Source organism: Oryzias latipes, chromosome 7, assembly GCF_053564925.1.
Source record: "Oryzias latipes strain Hd-rR chromosome 7, Olatipes_Hd-rR_3.1".
In the NCBI taxonomy this organism is placed as follows: Eukaryota; Metazoa; Chordata; class Actinopteri; order Beloniformes; family Adrianichthyidae; genus Oryzias; species Oryzias latipes.
This window is the reverse complement of record NC_136243.1, coordinates 3,239,500-3,255,922: the sequence shown is the minus strand read 5'-3', so window position 1 is coordinate 3,255,922 and position 16,423 is coordinate 3,239,500. Positions and strand designations below refer to the sequence as shown.

At 44.4% G+C, this 16,423-nt stretch overlaps 1 protein-coding gene across 1 annotated transcript in view; it reads right to left on the bottom strand.

Annotated features, from left to right (window-relative positions):
- The window catches only part of plxna3 (plexin A3), a 94,686-nt gene extending 81,281 nt beyond the window's left edge, over positions 1 to 13,405 (bottom strand). The window contains exon 1 of the mRNA XM_023957061.2: positions 13,086 to 13,405. The gene's annotated coding sequence lies outside the window, so the exon portion shown is untranslated. The remainder of the gene's footprint in view (positions 1 to 13,085) is intronic.
- Between the last annotated feature and the right edge of the window lie 3,018 nt (positions 13,406 to 16,423).

Below are 16,423 nucleotides of genomic sequence, written 5' to 3'. Positions count from 1 at the left end.
CCACAAATTAATATTCATGGCTTGCTAAATCATGGCAAACACAGAGGGGAAATCAAAAAAACGTAACTTCACTCAATGTGAAGTAGAAGTTATCGTTGGCGAGGTGGAAAAGAGGAGAAAAGTGTTGTTTGGGGCACAGTGTGGGCATTACTAATGCCAAAAAGGCACGTGAGTGGCAAACGGTGGCAGACGCGTAAATGCTGTAGCCTCACAACCTCGGACGTGGCCGAAATAAAAAAGAAATGAAAGAAATGATCGGACATCAAAGTCGAGGCAAAGAAACGTCTAGCGCTGCATTGCCAGAGTGTGTCTGCCACGTGGGGGGGTGGGGGACCGGAGCTGACCCCTCTTGATGAGAAACTGGCCGCTATTATTGGGGAATCCCTATTAAGTCCCCCTTATCGGCGTCCTCCTCCGCCTCAGTCACCTGACTGAGACGGAGGGGACGCCGACGCGCCAGGGTCAGGCTGACACAGGAAAGAGAAATAATTCAAATGAATGCAGTCAAGTCACATGTATGCAGGCTACACAATTACAGATTATTAATATAGAACAATTTTATTTTAGTTGCTGGGTGTTCCAGTGGTTACGATGCTGCAGCTGAGCAGCCGTCTGGACCCAGCGTCTCCACGGCACGCGGCTCTCAACCCTCCAGCAGTGGACGCGTCCTCACCGATGCAGTCCTTGAAATGCAGAGGGAAGTCAGTAGTTCAATCAGAGAGGTGGCCAAGGAGTTGGGCGAAATCAAGATCGCCCTGACTGAAATAAACTGCACGATGAGGGAATTCTTAAATAAATAATATTTTCCACACCTCTTTTTCTTTACAAGCGACGCATCACTTCCAAACGCTGGCGCACAGCAGCAGCATTTGGCTCAAATGCGTGGGGATGGGGTTCAGGGTCGGGGCCAACACAGCAATCAGCGCCAGGGGGTAGAGGCACGTTTTTAAGCTGTGCCACATTGTGTAGCACAGCACATGCCAGCACAATTTGGCACACACTGTCACTTTCACGTGTTTCTTCCATCTGCCGACGGTGTCGCCGTTTCTCCTTTCACCCGTTTTTGTGCGTACGCCTGGGTCAGAGCTTGTGTGAAGGACCGCACATTTTCCCGTCAAGTTTGCTTTTTATAAATCTCAACTATTGCGTAGAGAGTGGCGTACGCCTTCTTTTGTGCGTACGCAACGTTTATAAATGAGGCCCCTGGTCTTTGACCGTCTTTGCTTCACAGTTTGACCTACGTCCCTTTTTTAACGGGGGCCTCATGAAACCCAATGACCGACCAGTTTCCCCTCCAACAGAAAACATGCAGAGGCAGGTAAAACCACACGGCAGTCACATCTACACATGTGCTCTTGAAGATGCCTACAGAGGTTTACCCGCCACATACAGGTAGCTGGACCTATGCAGGTGCTGCCGGGGGGGGGGGGGGGGGGGGCGTCATCTACATGATGCAGAGGAGAGAACAAATGAGAATGGAGATCAAAAAGGAAAAAGGACGATCTATGATGTCTGAGGACATTGTCACACTGATCCCACGTTGGGACGTAAAGTTAGGACAATCAGATATAAACAGGACAACTTTTGTTGGACGACTGTCTGACATTAAAGGCACCAGGATTCCATGACTGGCAGGTACTGGTCTATTCACAGACCAGTACCTGCCAGTCATGGTCTGTTCTTCTGCTTCTAGTTATGATGATGGAACAGACTGAAACTTCAACAATCATCTTAATTCTGTCTGATAGAAGTTAGGAACCGGATATTGATAAATCATGTCATAAAATGGTTACGGTAGAACAGGGGTGGGATTATATAAATTCATTTCCTTCCACTCCCTTTCAAGCAATATTTATTAATACGTCTAATTATCCTAAGTAGGATCCGTCATTGTATGAATGTATAACTGATGATTGTATTGGTTTTGTGTATTATTCATATTTGATTGCTTGAAATAAACCATTTCACAAATCAAATCAAATCAAATAACAAAAATCAAAAATCCTGACGTAAGGGATTCTTCAGTAACGATTGATAAGAAAATGAAAACAACCATCTGGGCTAGTTGTCTAAATGAAGCCAGTGAGACTCAGACAGAAATTCCTGCTACTGAACAATGAAGTTTTCCAGATTCTTGGATTTCTTCCAGATCATCAAGTGGAAATGAAATCTGTGTCCAAACAAACAAGTAAACTAGAATGAATGTCAAATCCATTCACATGTTAGTTTCCTAAAGTTCACCACTGTTGTTTTCCCACATCCAAAGAATCCAAAGGGAACATTCTTAGAACATTCTAGACACTGGATAATCACATGACTTTATTCAAAGTCTGTCCACACATTGGACTGGAATGATGGACTGATCCGTTTTAATGACATCACGTGTGTTGTCCGCTCCAATTGGTTGGTTTTACCGTGTAGTCAAATAAACCTACTATGTTTCAATCCAAATGGTATTTTCCAATCCGGTTATCGATTTATTTCATTTTGAAACCATTTTTAATGGTGTTGGTCGATTTGATTCGATTCTGCCCCAGACAGTTTCGCATTCTTCTTCTGATTCAGTTAATTACACCCCTAATAAATAATGATGAGAGAATAAGGAGGGGCAACAGTGGTTCCTCGGAAAATTGCAGACCGTTCATGCTCTTGCTGTGTCGCAGATTTTTCATGAAGCAGTTCTGCATGCTTTTTTTCCCGGCGCATTGGCTTCTGCGTCATGCTTGGCTGTAGACACCGTCAATCAATCTCCTCGGTGTCTCCTGGACAATTTTTTATCGAATCTCAGATCACAGCATAGATTTTAATTTATTCCATAATCCATGACTTATTTTTCTATTAAATTTAACAGCTAAAAAGGGTGAAAATGTTCCCGATTTCTGAAAAAAGTGGAAAAGTGTGTAGTGAGGAGTTTTACGGCTCAAAACATCTAAATTCCTACTTTGTGGATTACACCTATCACTAGTTAACTTTAGTCCATAACTCCTGCAAAAAATGAGGGAACTCTGTCAATCAAAATGATAACACTGGAATCTGTATTTGTATGCAACCATAGTTGAATGTTTTAAACTTGAAAAAGTAACATCAAGAAAGCCGTTCATCCATTGGATGTTGTAGGTGACTTGTGACCCGAAGGATGCTACTCTGACAGAAAACCCAACAGTGTACTCCTGCCACCGTCAGCCAAGTCACGCTGCATTAAACTGCACCAAGCTCTGTGTTTACCCCTGGCAGGGGTCATAAAGAGCTCTGAAAGTGATCACTGATTGGATGAATGAGCAGTGAAAGCCAGGGCTGGACTTCATCCATCACAAATGAAGACAAGGAAGGAGGTGAGGGAGGTTCACCAGACTAATTCAGTCATTAGGCACTGCCGGCCACATTCAGCGCCACACGTTCTTTAGACTTTACAAAACCTTCAAGTTTTCTAACCGAAAAATGAAACACAAAGACGAAACAGCAGAAGAACTCTATGAAGGGACGGGGGAGGACTCTAGACCAAATTATTCTCCAGAAATCCTGATTTCCTTCTAGACTGAGCCCACAACCTGCTGGATATAATTTCACAGCCTGTGAGGAGCCTGAAGCTCACGTTGGTCCAGTCCTTCAAGAGCGGCGCCCCTCAGAGGCTGATGCAAGTCTCTGAAATCAGGACATTGCAAAAGCTCAATTAGAAGCAGGACGCGAAAAATGAGAGGCAGCAGAAGAACACACAGAAGCACATCCCCTAAGAGGGCCGCATGCTGCAACTTTAATGAAAGTCATCATTGCTGCACAGAAACTCAGCAGCTTAAAGTGCTTAGACAGAAAAAAGAAAGACAAACTGCAGGAATCGCCTTGATGCGACTCAGGAACAGAGAAGCACCGGCTCCGTTCATCATCCTGCCTTTGATGAATACAGGACGGTGAAAACCAACAATGTCAGCTCCCACTACCTGCAGCTGTAAAGACTCTCCTGGTATCCTGCTCCCCCTTTATTACTCTAACCTTTTGGTGCCTCCTTACCATCAATAATCAACTGAGTCACTGACAGAGAGGCAGAACCGGCTGTTTTCCAGCTTGCTATGTCCCAGGTTTGATACCAACCTTTCCTCCTGTGTGCCGGTGAATCTCCTCTGTGTGAAAACTGGCTGTTAGCAGACAGCAAGGTCACAGACATCCAAGAATCATACAATACAACACATCAAGTAAAAAAATGTAGCCTTTCTCAGATGTTCAAACAGCAACGTTCAGCCTTCAAACCCGGGTGAAAGATGAAAGCCCAGAATATGTTCCAAACAATCTTCTCCACATTTGTGTAAATGAAGTTCTAAATTTAAAGACGTTTCTTTTTTAAACCATCTCCAACAGTCTTCTCCCCTAAATGAAGTGTTCATGAGAAAGGCTTCTAGGTTTCCTCAGGATGGCTGAGGCGGGTGTGGCCGCTCACCTGGCCCGCCTGATGTCAAGGGTCTGAATCCTTCTGTTGGTGCAAACAGGTCAGACGCCGGGCATTACTGTTCAGCCACATTTCAGTCACCCTACTGTTGTTTACTGATACTGTTGTGGCGTGTTAAGAAGAGAAATGTGGATGCAGAAACTGTGCTGACGGTTATGACTCTTCCTGCTGTCATGGATCTAAAGAGGCGTTTTGCAGAAGCACAATAAGACAAAGCTCCCTTCAGGACAATAAAGTGCGTCTGATGTGAGTGAGGATCATAAAGTTTATCATAAAGAGCAGCTTCAACATGTTCAGAGGATTCATTCAAAATATTCTTTTCTTAAGACAACAATGTTTTGGAACAAAGACATCCTCAGGATTTGCACTGTACTGATTTCTCTCTTTACACTACGGTTACAGTATGACGCCACACAATCCAGATGATCCAGAACCGAACCCGTACAGAACTCCTGAGTTCCACTACATCAGAGTAGAATCCACCCAGTGGTGGGGGCAGTTAGCTCCTTCCCTCCCCAAAATCTTCAAATCGTCCTCCTCCAACAGAGGGCAAAGCTTGAAGGTCCAGTTTGTTCATGTTTACGTGTTTGTGGTTAGCTGTGGTGCAGAGGGGGAGCTATCTGAAGATCGCAGGTTTGGTTCCCATGTGTCAAAGTGTCCTTGAGCAAGACACAGGGGCAGCCAAGGTGGTTTAAGTTGGTACCAGACAGTGTTCAGCAGCAGAGTGAATGTGTGTGCATGGGTGAATGGGAATGTGACTGTAAAGAACTTTGGAGCTTCTCAGAAGGTAGTAAAGCACTATATACATATGTGTGTACTATAAGTACACACCATTTACTTACATAGTAAGACTCTCACACACCAGGACCTGCAGCAGTGATCAGTTTACCTCCTAGCTCCCCTCAGTCCAGCACTTATGCATCTACTGAAACTCATCTGCCTAAAATTAAAACATCTTAATATGTTTTCAATTAACACAATTCAGATTTTATTACCAAGAACACTTTTTAAGCAGTTCCAGTGAACTGAAAACATGCAACCTGATGTTATGGACCTGCCAAAGTCTCCACTCAGCAGAGGCCATCTGGCAGCTTGGACCTCAACCCAACAAGAGGTTTGAGTCCTAATCCTGTTTGTGGTCCAGCCGGTGCACGTTTGCTTGATTGATTGAGCAGAGTCCCTGAGGAAAGGGATCATCCCGGCAAACACCCACACATGACTTTACGGCTTTGTCACGAAGAACAACACATGGAGGTACCGAGCATCCCGGTCAGCTCATCCAACATTTGACATGACGATGGGTCCGTGTGAGCCTCACCCACAGTTTCAGATGCATTCAGCCACACGACCACCAGGTGAAAACGGGATCGATGTTTGCAGAGAGGATGGACGCACATTTACAACTCACATCAAAGCACGCTCAGTCATCTCTATCCCCCTCACACACCACCACCTAAAGTCTGACCCACTTCCAGACCTCGGACTGTTGCAGAAACACTTGTCAAAGCCGACACTGCCCAGAGAAGCCCTGACCAGGACCATGCCCGTCCACTCTGAGCGGCTGCACCCTCTAACCACACTAGGCCTCAGTGGCATGAGATGATGCATTTCTCCTGTTTCATTGGAGAGATGGACTTTTGCCATCCTGATTGAGAGAAATGCATTCACAAGAGACTGAAACGCAAAGACAAAAAGACACGAAGAGAATAGTTTTAAATTATAACTCTTATAATAAATGTTCACCCCCCAGGTCTGAAAGACGAATGTTAAACGCCACTAAGGAGAGCTCAGTCATTTTCTGTCTCACTGAAATGCTCAAAGGCGTTTTTCTCAGAACGTATTTAGCATATAAATGATTAAATACAAAGTCCTGCAAAATATCCCGGAGCTTCCATTAAGCTGCTGCAGAATTCATGTTTTTGCCCGATTGCTGTTCTGAACTGAAATGTTATGAATGTTGAAACATTCATCTTAGGTCCGGCAGCAGCGGTGCTGAGCTTCAGAAAACCTGAAAACCGCAGTCTTGGACATCTAACATCAGACCCCAATTGCATCAATGTGACACGTGTGATTCGGATTACAAATGGCTGTTGCAGAGAAAAAAGGCTTTAAAGAGGAACCCCAGTGATGGGATGAATGTCACAGAACTGAATCCAGAGCGTCTTAACATATAGATCTGTCTTTGCACTGTTTTTCATAACCATCACAGGATGGTTTGAATTGAACTATGCAGTCAGTTCAGGTGTACCACAGGGCTCTGAGCTTTCACCTCTGCACTTCCTGTTATGTGGACAGTGTTCCCTCATCTATCCGGGGGGGAATTATGGAATGAATACAAAAATCTGATCACAATTTCACAATCTGAGATGTAACTCTGGCAGGCTGAACACATTCTGTGCAGAAGTCTTGGCACAGAGGAGATTGATTGACAGGATCAACAGCCAATCAGGACACAGAACACAATGCACTGTAAAAATAAAAAGTATGCAAAACTGCAATGAATAAAATCTGCAAAATAGCAGAACTGCCAAAGGTAAACCATGATATGGCAAAGGAACACAGTCCTTCTGTTGGTAATATGACATCATGTATGTAGTACAGGATTAACATGCAATGATTGGTCAGATTATTCTCAGCTGAGCTTATCCATGACATCAGCTAAAACTAAAAGGAGCTGTATATCCAGAAGAAAAAGCAGGGTTAAATGCTATACTGCTGAATGAAAATAAAACCTAAAGGGTAATAATTAGCAATGAATAAATACAGATCAAAGTTGACCATAAATAAAGTAAAACAGCACAATAAAAAAAAGATATTTTTGTGAAAAATGCCAGAGCTGGGTATTGAACCAGCGAGCTTCTGCACCAAGGATTTCCCATGTATTTCAATGGAAGCAAAACTCCTGGAAATCCTGGAATATCTTGAAAAGTTCAAGGATTTGAAGAACCAAAAGTCGGAGCTGGAAAAAGATGGAAGAGCTGAACATTTTGATAGTTGAATGGTTAACATAGTGGAAAAGATGTAGAAGGAGGTAAGCGGCATAATATTGTGAAAGATACAGTGATAAAGAAAGAGAAACAGGAAAACAGTGGGATGAAGTTTTTATAGTATTTAACCGCTTCAACGCTTTATAGCATTCAACCAACTAGTCAGTCAGTTAAAGACGACATCACTTCTAATTTCCTGCCATCAGTTTGAAATAACACTCAGATTGGTGTTTCTGGGGGGAAAAAGTGTATTTTTTACAAACTCTCAACCTGAAAATGTAAAGTTCTTTTGTAGTCTTCACATTAAAGAGGCCAGCTCTCACCACACAGCAGAGGAGGTGTTTGATTCTGGTTTCTGATGAATCCATGATCCAGCCCCTCTTTGACAGAGCAGGGATACTGGAATACTCTCATTCCTAAGTATAGTACTGCAGTAACTGCTGCTAAAACAGACACGCTCTCACACGGCCATGTATGCCTTTGACCCTGGCCTCTTAGGACAAAATCCAAACACGGCCGGTGCAGAGTGGAGGTCAGCGCTCCCAGAGGGGGGAGAAAGTCAGCAGATTACTTCCTGCAGGCTTTCCCATCCTGAAAAGGTGTTTGTAAGTGAACTCGGGTAAGTGTCAGAGCTGTGAGGACGTCTAGCCTTTCTTCAGGATTAAACTGGGACTCAGTTTCTGCTTTGTGTTACAGATGGGGACAGTCTTTGGAGACAATATGGACAAAGCATATTTGTTTCAAACATCACTGACATGTAGTCATTAAACGATAAACTAACAGATATTAGTGAGGTAGGTGGAGCAGTGGTTAGCACTCTCTCCTCAGTGAGAAGGTCCAGGTTCAAATCCTGGCTGAGGATCAGTGTTTGTCATTTCTGAACAAATTAGAAACAAAAGCTGTGAAAAGAGCTCACATGAGAAAATACACGCCTTTGATTGGCATCATAATAAAAATCATCTCCTCAGTCAAAGAAGACATTTCTATTCTAAATCAAATTACTTTGACACTTCAGTCTCTTTGGTTTCTGACTTGAGCAGAATTGTAAAAGCTAAGGAATAATCCTCTGCCCCTTTGTTTCCTCCAACTATCAAAGCAGTTTCACTGAATCAGTGTTTCCTCACCACTGACTGAGTCATTTCACGCCAACAGTGCTTCATATCCATCATCATCAAGGGCACCAATGATGAAGATGCCCTTGACGATGATCTCCATCAGGAACCCTGATCCCTCTGCTTCCATGTCTGAGGAGATCCAACCAAAACACAGTAGGCCTTAAACTGACATGATGACCACTGACACAAGGTCACACAAACACGCCAGATCAATACTGCTCTTATGGTTTTCCAGTAACACCATGAGGATGATCCATCAGGTGGAAAGCTTCGCTTGTGTTCTTGGAGAAAACAAACTTTTCCAGAACATCCAGGAAATGGTTCTGATCCTTTGGGTTCAGGTAAGCAGTCCTGAAGCCACAATGTTTCTGAAAACCTTTGCAATAACAAAACCAAATGATTCAATTCTGTGATGTCAAATCTGTCATGACAGTAGTCAGATTACTCACTGGGATGGGCAACATGTCTGCATGATTCCCACATGCCCAAGCCATACTCATGACCGGTTACCTGGTTCAGGTATGTTGGAATGCAGCCATCAAGCGGTCCTGAACTAAACAGAAGTTCATTACCGTCTGCTGATGACTGGACAAAGACACCAAACTCACTGCCACAGAGAGCCTCTCCAGCTAAAATACACACTTCCACATACACACTCATGTGAATTCATACAGAGCTCCTGCTAAAAAGCGGCTAAAGCATTGATACCTGTACATGTATCCAAAAAAACCTGCTTTGTAACAGCTACCAGTTTTCCCACCTGTTTCCATCATAAAGCCACACCCCCAGAAGCACTGCTTTTACTCTGACTCCTGGAACCAATGAAAACTCAGCTGAAGGACCAGAATTCATCGTTTCTGGAGTTCTGTTTGCAGAGATTCCTCTCTGCAGCTCATCTCCTTCCTTTCTCCTTTTTGAAGAAGCAAACTGAAGTGAACTGGATTAGATGTAATTAATATGGAATAAGGCCTGGGCGAAAAATCGATTGAATGAATTAATTCGAATTTTTTGTTACGGGTGATTTAAAAAATAACTAAATCTAGTTTTTGTGTGATGGCGCATTTTTGGCTCCCCAGAGCTTCCGTAGCGTTAGTTTCACACGGCGGTATGACAAGTGACAAACAACAACATAGCACACATGTAACAGCAAAAGACAGCATGGCTACCGGTGAGAGAGGGAAGTTTTTTCCCAAGACAGGAATCAAATCATCTGTTGAACTGGTCTGGGTTTACTGCCACAGACGTGGAAGAAGAGACCCCCCCCCCCCCACCCCCCCCACACGCTACAACATTGCCCTACAGCCCATCGCAGTCAAAGGCAGCAGCACCACAAACCTATTCCAACACCTGGGGAAACCTTTATTACTGATCTCCTTCACTCCGTATCTCCAAACATGAACGCACCCCAACACTTCTGCACGCTGTCACTCACTCTCGCACGGCACACGCAGTGTGCTGACACACACACACACACACACACACACACACACACGCACACTCATTCTACAACACCTATATACCGTATTTTCCGGACTATAAGTCACTCCGGAGTATAAGTCACACTGGACTATAAGTCACATTTTGACAGGAAATTTATTTGACAAAATCTGAGACCAAGAACTAATAACTTTCACAACCTTATATGACACAATCATAGCAGAATGTTTATCTCATAATTTCACAGTAATTCTTTCTCATACTTATTTATTTATTCTTTTCATGAAGCATCACTGTCCAACTAATACTCTGTTTTCATCCTGTATTTGTAGAATGTAGTCATTTTTATTGCATTTCTGAATCTATGAAATCATTGGAAAATAGAATATTATGTTGTTAGCCTTCAAGATCTTACTGTAAAAAAAAGTTTGCTGAGTCACTTAACATACTCTTAACACTTAACATACCTCATACATCAAATTGACCCAGGAACATCATCTCTGTTCCTCACAAATGAACATAACAGGAGGGTTAACAATGTATTTATTTCAATTTAGTTCTAATATAAGTCGCTGCGGAGTATAAGTCGCACCCCCTGCCAAACTATGAAAAAAAGGGCGACTTATAATCCGGAAAATACGGTAGTTAGTTTATTAGTTAGATAGTAGTTAGTTGTTACAGTTATTTGTTAATAAAGAATACTGCATTGTAATTATTACTTGTACCGGTATTCATTTGCAGCAGAATGTTGCCCCGGGGCTCGTTCAATACTGGGGTTCGGTACCCCTCCCTAGGAAAGGGGCACGGTGGAGAACAATAACCAAAGCGGTCGCTTCGCATAGCCAAAGACATGGTACCCATATATACCGTGGAGAAGACGGTGTTTCTTAATTGAATTAAAACCTTAGACCCCAGATGTGAGCTGTATTGTTAATCCTTTAGAAAATGGTTCTACTCTTAAGGTGAATGTTTGTCTCCTTTTAGTCTAGACTACAAAGTGTGACTGAAAACACAGCTGGGACTTTGATTCCAAGAGTTTCAAACAGGTTCATATATCCGATTTTTGTTTTTGTTTTTAGCCAACATGCATATCAAAAATCTATATTTTGCTATTGTGCTTCCCTAACTACAGCTACAGCAAAAGAGCCCACAATGCCATCTAGTGTTTGGCAGTGGTTTTACAGAGAAAGGAACTACACAGAATAAAGTACAGACCTTCTCTGAGGCAAGTGCCCACACTCCTCTATTTTCTAGGGACTTTCACTCAGATGAAGGTGTGACGGCTCACAGAAAAGTGAGGTTTCTGTAAAGCAGAATCCCACTGTGACCTGAGAACCAGCAGCGAAGCCGGCGGAAGGCGGGAAAGACTGCGGCCGTTCAGTGTTGCAGACAAACGGAGCGTGTTGGTGTTCATCGGTAGCAGCTGAAAGCTCTGAACGACAGCAGCGCTGGCCTTTGGGTCTGGAAGAACATGTGGTATTAGACTGCTGATGTGATAAAAGACGGTGACTCGTCCTTGGACTCCAGCGAATGAGCAGTCAGACAGAGCTTTCTCTACTGACGAGTCAGATGGGTGCTTCTCTAAAAAAGGATGGTGCAGAGCAGCTTCAGATCTGCGCTGTATTCTTTCAGGAAAAACGGGTAAATCCGTCTAGAAAAGCCCAACAAACACTTGATTTCTCGGAATGGTTTTGGTCAGAGATGGGAGCCTGTAGATGAGATGAGCAGGAGGACGATCAGAGTTGATGGGGAGAGCGGCTCCAGTTTCCTCTCTTCGCTAAACGCTGAGACCGTTTGTGCCGCCGCCAACAGCAGACGAGTGACCTTCACCCACTGCAAGCTGCACCCAAAACCCCGTTTCTGTGGCTCCTCACCTTCTGACCAGATCGAGCGAGACTCTTCAGGTCCAGACTCGGGTCTTTCACATCATTGTTCATCATCGTTGCTCTCACAAAAAGCTATCGTCTTCTGTCCGCTGGAAACTGAAAAAATGCTTTCGATGTAAAATGAGGCGTCAATTCTGGACCATTTTCCTGTGAATGATTTAGGAGAAGGAACCTGGACGGAGTTCCTGCAGGTCAGAGGTGAGGCTCTCTGCGGATCAAAGCGGGCGATCTGCTCTGCTGATTGATTACCTGATTGATTTGAAACGTCAGACAGCTGCTGTTTGCTCCTCACAAAGACGGAACGTGAAGGGAAGAATGTCAGAGGTCCTGCTTTGCTCTGACTGATATTGGAGGCTGCAGCTGATCTTCAGGCAGTTTCTGTCATAAATTAATCTCATCTCCTTTCTTATTGATCCGTGATGACCTCTGATGGATCAGGTATTGATCATCTGAGCACGTGCTGAACACAACTCACACTGGAGAGGCCACCCCATCAGGTGAGATGTAACAGCTGCAGAAGTTTGATTTGTTTAAATAAAGCTTTGTTGTTGTTTAATCACAGATGACTTCCTGTAGATTGTTTACTGTTTACTGATACACACACACGCGCGCGCACACGCACACACATCAATCACGTTCGGCTTTTCAGTCTAAATCAGTCTGTCAGATCGGTAGACTTCAGCCCAGCGTCGGTATGGGCCAAACAGGCTAGGAACGGTTCCGATCCGCAGCCTGCAGGTTCGGAGGATGCACGGGCGCGCGCATGCAGGCGGACAACCTGCAGAACCGGAGAGGGCGCGCGGACGGCGGGAGGACGGTGCGCGGGGTCGGATCCGCCGGAGCGGATTCTGCAGCCTCCCCCCTTTGTTCTTCCTTAATGGATCGGCGTCTGGAGCCCTGCTGCCTCCAAGACCCCCTATTCACCCCCCCACCCCCCACCCCAACGAGGAAAAAGCGTCCTTAAGCACCGAACCGAACACGTTCAGAACCGCACCGGGGGGAGGAGGGGGCAGCCCCACCTGGGGTAGTTAGCCCCCTCCCCGTGGAACCCGGTCCTGCACGACCTCTCACTGATTTGGAAAGGGAGATTTCCACGTGCACGTGAGCAGAGATGCGGCGTTCACCCCCAAACACCACGCGCACGCGGGCTCCGAGAGGCACACACCATCAGGATCTGCCCCGGCCCCTGCGGCCCAGCGCGTGCGCTGTCCCGCAGACCTACCTGCGGGTATCGAGCAGCAGAGTCCGATCCGTGATTTAAGTCCCGAGTCCCGCGCGCGTGCCGCCGCTGCGTGTTCCTCACACACACGCTCGCGCTCAGGTGGTCCCACAGTGAGGGCGGGGCCCACGCAGGTAAAAAATAAAAATAAAAAGTCCCCGGAGGCAAGAGAGAGAAATTGTTCCAGAACGGGGCGGCTCTCCCGGACACTCGCAGCCTGCCTTGACTCTGCTCGGCTCGGCTCGTCTGCAGCGGCCCAGCCACAGCCAGCCCCCTGCCAGACTGCACCACCCAGCGACGGGGGGACGGCAGCCACAGGCGGTCACCTTAACGAGGTGAACGTCCTCTAACCGGGTCGGGAGAACCTCAAACCGGAGCACACACTTGCGCATGCGTGCACGGGCAGTGAGAGCTGTGGGCGCGGAGGCAACGGTGCGTGCGTGGAAAACACGCAGCTGTAAGACACCCCTTCCAGCGCTACTCGTTGGTTCAGTCCGGCTCCTTAATCTGCTGTTTTTCTCCTCCAGGAGCCAGATGTGGAGAGAGACTGACAGAGAGACATAGGAGATGAATGAGAGAGAGAGAAATCCTGAGGCCCCTGGTCCATCAGACCGGTTCCAGCTCAGAGTCCGAAGTGTTGGACCGGGTCTTTGGCTTCGTGCTCCAGTAGCTGGGTCTTCTAAGGAAGCAGCTCTTTGGTGGTCAGATGGAAGGTGATGTTTTGTCCCATCAGTGCTCCACACCACTGAGTTTCCCAGAACTAGTTCTCTGCATTTGAACCTCCCCTGAGGGGGGCTGAAGTTGAGGGTTGAATTCCCGAATCCAACCCCTTCATGCTGAGGGACAAGCAGGGAGCCATTGGGACAACGAGTCGCAATCATGGACTCAAACCTACAATCTGTTATCTAAGACATACAGTAGTTTCTGCAGAGTGACAGGAGTTCAGTAGAAATGTTAGCAGCACTGATGTGGCTGTTGACACAGAGTAATTTCCCATCATCCCTCCTTTTAAACTCTCCTACTATCGCTTATAGCCTCTCTCAACCCCAAGCTCACATAACCGTTGCAACAAAAATACTGAAGCTGTCCAACCGTACAGCTCAGATCCAGATTCCAGCTCAGACCAGGAAAACAAAGACGTTCATGGATCTAATTGTCTGACAGTGGAGGAATCAGAATAGAGCGGAGCAGGGAGGTTTTGGCTACCGATTGAAGTTAGTACATAACAAATACAAGAATTTTCCAACAGCAAAACTCTTCTCCCGATTCACCCTGATTTGATCAAAGAAATGCTCAGAAAGGCAGTTTTTTTTAATCTATCATCTATCATCACAAAATGACTTTAATATTGGGACATACAGTGACGCAAGGGTGTTGGTCATCATCCTCTCCCAAACTCTAACTCATGGTGCAGAAAGAAATAAAACATAACAGGTTAAATTACTAATTAAAACAGAGTAAAACAGCTAGACAACAAAACCCATGGACAAAAACTCACACTTAAACCCCAATCTGTCCAGGTAGGCAAAGAAAATTGTATCCCACAATTCCTTGCACTCCCTTACGTTATGACATCATGACAGCTTCACACCAAAGTTACACCAACTTAATTGAATTAAGTTGATTGAAAGTAAAATAACTATGTCAGACAACTACGTGTTATTTTAAAGTTGAATGAACTAAAAAAAAAGATTTATTTTCACCAAACTAAATAATTAAGTTAGATCATTGTAAAAAAGTTAATCTTTCCAACTACAGCCCAAATACTCTTTTTAGAGTGTAAACATCACTACTGTTCTCTGCATTTGATAACACACTGACGACCATGAACTTGTCCATGTCTGCAGCGGTTTGAAGGGTGAGTGGAACCTGCTGAGCTGCAGAGCAACCCTTTCATTTTAGCTGGAAGACTCACTGACGATGCAGGGCCATGTGCACATGCGGCGAGGACATCCATGCAAAAACACAGGCGATGGGGGTTGGGGTACGCACATGAGAGGGGAGATAGAAAGGGGGAGGAGCAGAAGAGGAGAGCTGTATTTGAGCTCAGTTTGGAATGAAGAAGCAGTCATGTGGGATCCCATGAGAACATGGAGGACAAGAAGATGACATCATTTGATTGACAGACATGAGGATCCTTTTAGACTCATCCAAACTGTTTTGAAGTTAATAAAGTCAAACTAGAAACACGCTGCTTACCTCAGAGAATCAGAGTGACTGATGTTAAGAGCACTGCCCTCACTCCAAATGTGGAGAATTAAACTTTTTGAAGCTGAGTTCAGCTTCTCCTGGAGCCACTCAGACCTGATCAGTGTCAGAACTGCAGAATGAAGAAATCCCTGAAACTGTCTGACAGTTTAGCAGCTGAAAGATCTCTGACAGAAACGTAATCCCAGTTTCTGTCATGTTTTAGAACGTTAAAATACATCTCTGCAGCTCTCCAGAGAGCCACTGTTCATCCACACATGGAGACTGAAACAGACAAAAATGGATCCAAGAAGGATTCATCCAGGAGCTCAGTACAGAGATGCTTGGATAAAAATGGATCCATGGGAGAGTTGAAGAAGAGAAATACAGCTGAGGAAAAAATAACACAAGGAAACATCTAGATCACCAAAAAACACATTTGGACAAATGTTCTGTTGATGAGATAGACAGGAACTCTCTTAAGATCAAATCAAATCAATTCAACCTTTATTTATATAGCACTTTTTCAACAACATATGTCACTCAAAGTGCTGTGCATAAAATACAATAAAATTTAAAAACAAGATGACAAGACAAACCGTGCGACAACCTCCCCCCCCGCAAAAACACAAACACACACACACACACATCAAATAAATAAATAAATAAATAAGTGATAAAATGATAGAATGTAGAGACCTGGCTTTGTCCTGAAGTGGGGAAACGATATTTTGGCGACATCTCCACATCAGCGACCCCCCAACCCAAATTCACGGAGAACACTACCACAGAACCCCCCAGATCCGATCAAAAGAGTCAGACCCAGGAGATCCCACTGCAGCGTCCCCGCTCACTGAGAAGGGTCAGTCACAGATATGGAGGATCCCTCAGAGGAAAACACTGGAGTGTAATAAAATGTAAAAGGAGTAAAATTAAAATATATATAAAACATGGACAAAAAACTAATAATTACATAAACCTTAATAGGCATATGAAATGGTAAGAGCGACTTAAAAATTAATAGAATAAATAAATAAATAAATGTATTTACATACATACATACATAAAACTAGTTAAAAAAATAATAATAAAATAAAAAATAAATAAATACATAATAAATAATAAAAATATAAAAAAAAAAATCCTAAAATTCA